Consider the following 6644-nt stretch of genomic DNA (forward strand, 5'->3'; position numbering starts at 1 on the left):
CCTTCCATTTGGTGCAGCTCCTCAGAGCTCCTTTCTGTTTGCTAGATGAGATGCTGCTTGATTCATGAATCTTTGAAAAGGTACAATTAGATCTTCAGATTTACTCAGTTGAATTTTATTTTTTAACAACCCTCACAGACATACCCAGAAATAATGTTTTACCAGCTTTCTGGACAGCCCTTAGCCCAATCATGTTGACACATAAAATTAACTATCATAACTCCGCCCCTTGTCAGCTTGGTACCCATACATATCTCCTTAAACCATACTGGATCTCCAAATAAAGACAATAACAAGGTCATAGTTCCAACTGACATGATACAGCTATCCTACAAACAACTGAAAATGTACTAATCCCTTCCCCAGAAGAGGAGGAAGAGTACTTGAGTGATGCTTACTCTTCTCCTGATATCCTATAACTTAAATACTATGATGTAAAATTAGCAATACTCAATTACCGATGTAAAGTCAATACAGCTTATCTTATATGATGAGAATAATAAAGGAAATAAAACAAAAATATTTGCTTAGTTTATGTATATATACACACACAAACACATGTATAACAAAATGAGGAAATACTCATGACAATTATAGTCCTCATTTCTGTAACTGGTGGTGTGATTGTAGCTGGTATTTATAATTACCTTCTTCTACTACACATCCTGTATTCCCTTTGCCTTCAGCAAGCACCTCAGCTGGTCATTGTTCTTTAGCTGGCAGAGTAACCCTAACTTTCACTCCTGAAGGGTCTGGCCCATTAGTAGTCTTGCTTGGATTGGTTTGTTGTAGTTTTCCATTGACTTTGACCACAAGACATGGTAATACTAAGGCATCTCCTGTATTCCAGACACACTCTTCCTCACTTCCACCATGTAGTAGTAGTCCAATTTCTCCTTGATAGTCAGGATCAATCACCCCAGATAACACCATAACTCCTTTTTTTGCCTGTTGACTCAGAGGCATGAAGAGCCCAAAGTGGCAGGGTGGCAGTCTTAACTTCCAGTTCAATGGAATCATTGTTATGTCTCCTGATAGAAGCTTTCCTCCCTCTGACACTAAGAGACCTCTAGGCCAGCAGAAAATAAAGTCATAAAAACAGGAAGCTAGTGGGTCAACTATGGATAATAGTGACTGGTGCACTTTCATTTCCACCTGCTTGATTCCTGGTCCTGTAAATCCTGGCTACTTGAGAAACAGCACCATATAGTGGATACTAATTAAGTGCATATACAGCTTTCTGGAGAAACTTGCCCCAGCCCTGCAAGGTACTGCCACCTAGCTGGTGCTGTAACTATATCTTCAAAAGGTCATACCACTGTTCTATTAAGCAAGCTGCTTTAGGATGGTGGGAGACATGGTAAGACCAGTGAATTCCATGAGCTTGGGTCCACCGTCACACTTCTTTTATTGTAAAGGGTTGCTCTTGATCAGAAGCAATGCTCTGTGAAATATCATGACGGGGGAATAAGACATTCTATTAAGTCCACAGATGGTAGTTTTGGAAAAAGCACTGCATGCAGGGAAGGCAAATCTATATCCAGAGTAAGTGTCTATTCCAATAAGGACAAACACTGCCTTCCATGATGGGAGCAGTCCAATGCAATCAGCCTGCCACCAGCCAGCTAGTTGATCATGCTAGGGAATGGTGCCATATCAGGGGCTCAGTGTTGGTTTCCACTGCTGGCAGGTTGGGCACTCAGCAGTGGCTGTAGCCAGGTCAGCCTTGGTGAATGGAAGTCCATGCTGCTGAGCCCAGGTATAACCACCATCCCTGCCACCATGGCCACTTTGTTCATGAACCCATTGCGCAATGACAGGGGTGGCTAGCAAAAGAGGCTGAATGATACCAACAGAATGGGTCATCCTATCCACTTGATTATTAAAATCTTCCTCTTCTGAGGTCACCTTTTGGTGAGCATTCACATGGGACACAAATATTTTCACGTCTTTTTCGCATTGAGAAGTCTATCTACATACCTCTTCCCTAAATTTCTTTGTCACCAATTTTTAAGTCATGTTCCTTCCAAGTCCCAGACCATCCATCCAAACCGTTGGCCACAGCCCATGAATTGGTATATAATCACACATCTGGTCATTTTTCCTTCCAAGCAAAGTGAACAACCAGGTGCACTGCCTGAAGTTCTGCCCACCAAGAGGACTCCCCTTCACCACTGTCCTTCAGGGATGTCCCAGAGAGGCGCTGTAATGCTGCAGCTGTCCACTTCCAGATGGTGCCTGCATATCTTGTAAAACCATCTGTAAACCAGGCCCAAGTCTTTTCTTTCTCTGCCAGCTGATTGTAGGAACTCCCAATGAGGCCACAAGTACAGGCTGGGAAAGAGAAGGCAGTGTAGCAGGAGTAGGGACCATAGGCATTTGGGCCACTTCTTCAGGTAATTTACCTGTGCCTTTAGGGCCTACCCAGGCCTGATCATATATATACTACTTTCATTTGATGATGGAGTGTTGCTGTGCATGCCCAACTTTATGGCTTGGTGGGTCAGATAACACCCAGTTCATGAGGGGCAGCTCAGGTCTGATGGTAACTTTGTTGCCCATGGTCAAGTGTTTAGTCTCTAAGGCCCAGTTGGAAGCCAAGAACTGACTCGCAAAAGGAGAGTAGTTATCTACAGATGAGGGCAGGGCGTTGCTCCAAAATCCTAAGGGTCTATGCTGTAATTCATCCCACAGGGGCTTGCCAAAGGCTCCAAACACTAACTCGATCTGACACTGCCACTTCAAGCACCACTGGATCTGCTGGATCATGTAGCCCAAGTGGCATAACAGCTTGCACAGAAGCCCAAACCTGTTTCAGAGCCTTCTCTTGTTCTGCATCTCGCTCAAAACTATCAACTTTTCAGGTCACTCAGTAAATGGGCTAGAATAACACACCCAAATGAAGACTATGTTGCCACCAAATCCAAAGAGACCAGTTAAGCATTGTGCTTCTTTCTTGGTTGTAGGAGGGGTCAAATACAACAACCTATCCTTCACCTTAGAAGAGATGTCTCGATATGCCCCATACCACTGGATCTCTAGAAATTTCACTGAGGTAGAAGGTCTCTGAATTTTAGTTGGGTTTATTTCCCACCCTCTGACATGCAACTGTTTCACCAATAAGTCTAGATTAGTTGCTACTTCTCACTCACTAGGTCCAATCGGAATAATGTCATCAATGTAATGGATCATTGTGATACCTCGTGAAAGGGAAAGGCAATCAAGATTTCTGTGAACTAAATTAAGACACAGAACTGGAGAGTTGATATACTTCCGATGTAGGACAGTGAAGGAATATTGCTGGCCTTTCCAGCTGAAAGCAAATTGCTTCTGGTGGGCCTTATGGACAGGTATGGAGAAAAAGATCATTTGCCAGATCAACAGCTGCATAGCAGGTACCAGATGATGTGTTAATTTGCTCAAGCAATGAAACCACATTTGGTACAGCACCTGCAATTGGAATTACTACCTGGTTAAGCTTGTGATAATCCACTGTCATTCTCCAAGATCCATCTGTCTTCTACATTGGTCAAATAGAGTTGAAGGGGGATGTGGTGGAAATCACCACCCCTGCATCTTCCAAGTCCTTGATGGTAGCACTAATCTCTGCAATCCCTCCAGGAATGTGGTATTATTTTTTATTATTACTTTTGTAGGTTGAGGAAATTATAATGGCTTCCATTTGGCCTTTCCCACCATAACAGCCCACACTCAACAGATCAGGGAAACAATGTGGGGATTCTTCCAGCTGCTATATGTATCTATTCCAATTATGCATTCTGGAATGAAGGAAATAACCACAGGATGGATTTGGGGAGCTACTACACTCACTGTGAGGTACACCTGAGCTAAAACTCCATTGATTACCTGACCTTAATAAGCCCCTACTCTGACTGGAGGGCCACAGTGGTGCTTCAGGTCTCCTAGAATCAGTGCTAGTTCAGATCCAGTGGCCAGTAGTCCCCGAAATGTCTGATTATTTCCTTTTTCTCAATGTACAGTTACTCTGGTAAAAGGCTGCAGGTCCCTTTGGGAGAAACATTAACAGTATAAATTTTCACTAGTGTACTGGGAACCTTCTTCAAGGGGACCCAACCCCCCCCTTCATTCAAGGGGTTCTAAGTCTACAAACTGTCTTAAGTCTTGGAATTGATCAAGGGGCTGTGACTCTGTTTTTATGATTTGAGTTAGATTTTTGTTCACTTGATCTAGAACTTTTCTGCTTATACAGATCAAGTGAAAATCTAGTAGGCTTCCTATTTATTTCACTTTTTAGAACACCATAATTAACTAGCCAGCACCATAAGTCTGCATGAATCTGACTATTCTGACTGCTGCTTTGTCTCTGCTGTCCATTATGGTAACCACACCCACATTCCCTTTGGTGATTGAATGCTGCCACTTGGCCCCTGCCACGTCAGGATCAAATTACTCCTACTGCATTTAGGTTTTTCCATTGAGTGGCTGCAGTTCCCACGGTAACGTCTCACTTACAGAGATGAGCAATCATGGAGATCTTCAAGGATGCTAGGACTCCACTCACCAAATTATTTCTCAAAGTATTGGTGAAAGGTATGTCTTCTAGACCAGCGGTCCCCAACCTTTTTGGCACCAGGGACCGGTTTTGTGGAAGACAAGTTTTCCACGGATGGGGTTGGGGGGGATGGTTCAGGCGGTAATGTGAGCGATGGAGAGCCGCAGATGAAGCTCTGCTTGCCCGCCTGCCGCTCACCTCCTGCTGTGTGGCCTGGTTCCTAATGGGCTGCAGACAGATACTGGTCCAAGGCCCGGGGGTTGGGGACCCCTGTTCTAGACACTCCCAGTGTGGATGAGTAGGTCTTAAATGACAAATCCACTCTAACATTCCAATCTTTCTAAATCTCTGAACCCCTCCTCTACATTAGACCAAAGGAGGTCAGGCATTTCCAATTCACATACTGTGGGAAATTTTTTGTCCACGTTTCAGTCAGATAACCAACCAAACAACTAGAGGCCTTTCTAACTTCCTCAGCTACATTAAATGCAGAATCTCTGCTTAGTGAGCTGTTAGAGGAGGTAATTGAGAGGATGTGAGCACTGGTTGACCCATGACCTGGCCCAGGAAATCAGAGGCTCCTTACCCCCCTCTGCTGACCTTGGGATGTGCGTTCTGTTCATGTGTTGCTGAGACTATCTGGACTGTGTATGTGACTGACCCCCATTAAGGCAGGTTGATGCGGAGAACTACTCATCTTGCGACCACCCAAGACAAGCCTCATATATAGGTTCCGTTGTTTATTAAAACCACAATCTACCAATCTGGAGTGCTCTGCCTCTTTCTTTGGTCTCTCCTTGCCCTCTGTTAAATGGGGGCTAGTTTTGAATATCACCCAGGGAACTCCCAAGAATTGCAAACCAACAATTGGCAAGCCAGCCAGAGATGGAAGAAATGGGTCTTGGGAAAGAGGCATCCATAGGGGAAATCCTGAGTTGGCCACTGACCTCTTTGTGGGCAGGGGTGGTGCATAGTTAGATGTCTGTGGACTGTTGCGTGACTACAGGGATATCCCAAAAACGCTGGCTGGTTTAATGTGTTTGAGGAACCACACACAGTGCACTGCAGCAAAGAAGGGAAACAAATGGCTGCAACGGTGGGTTGGTCTCTACTGTTGGCACTTCATCTGGCTACTGATGCCCAACTAGAAGCTGAAGCTCAAGTTAGACAGCTGGAAGAAGAGCTGAGGGTAGAGAAGGATGTGTGATTGTTCACTGCTCTGCTAGCTTTGGGGCAGAGCAGGATAATAAGTTGAAGACAATAGCATGCCCGTTTTGAAAAGCTAGGAGGGCACAAGCTGTTGCAGATTAAGGTCTGAGACAAAGCCTGAGACACTAAGACGTGGAATCCCTGGGAAAGTGAGGAGAACAAAGGGGAGAGTGTTGTGGTTATTGACAATGAAACAGATGTAGTGCCATACACCATCTGACCCCTAATACAAATGAAAAATTTAAATAGTAATTACCCAGATTTCTGATAATAGAGAAATATACCCCAAAACTCCTAAGAGAAAATCTTGCATTCTTTCTCTGCCCATTGAAGTTGTAAATCTTATAATGTCTTTGAAATGTAAATACCCCAGGAGCTAACTAAAACACTGCCCAGGATTGCTCGAGACTGGAGGGGGAAAAAGGCAGAAGAGGCTTTTTAAAACACATACTGCTATAGAAGCTCCCTTGCCCAAAATCAGTTCACAGCCTCTATATGATTATAGGTCAAGGGCAAATACAAATCTTAAAAGTCTTCTCCACAAATATTAGTAAAAAGCTTTATCCATTTGAGTGGCTAATCTTAACTTGTTCTGTCTGCGAGTCACATTTGGATTCAACTATTATTTATAAACTAGTGAGTTTTGTATTGCTGTACCTGATTCATGGCTAAAATTTTGAAATGAAAGCTATATGGTCTCTGTTTGTGTCTGTCTGTATGCTTTTGTATGTCTATTTTTACCTGTTATATATGATATATTTCTACATCCGAATGGTATTGTCAAAATTAATTTATAAAAGAGCTCTATTTAATTGGTAAAGGAAAAAAGCTTTAATATCAATAGTGTACTTAGGTAAAACTATAATTAAATTTTCTTTCATCTTTGAGAAGAACAAAGTTT

At 43.3% G+C, this 6644-nt stretch overlaps 1 pseudogene; it reads right to left on the minus strand.

The window, feature by feature from the left end:
* Positions 1–591: 591 nt before the first annotated feature.
* On the minus strand, positions 592–6409 carry LOC103015391 (uncharacterized; annotated as a pseudogene).
* Between the last annotated feature and the right edge of the window lie 235 nt (positions 6410–6644).

Source organism: Balaenoptera acutorostrata, chromosome X (assembly GCF_949987535.1).
Source record: "Balaenoptera acutorostrata chromosome X, mBalAcu1.1, whole genome shotgun sequence".
Taxonomy (NCBI): Eukaryota; Metazoa; Chordata; class Mammalia; order Artiodactyla; family Balaenopteridae; genus Balaenoptera; species Balaenoptera acutorostrata.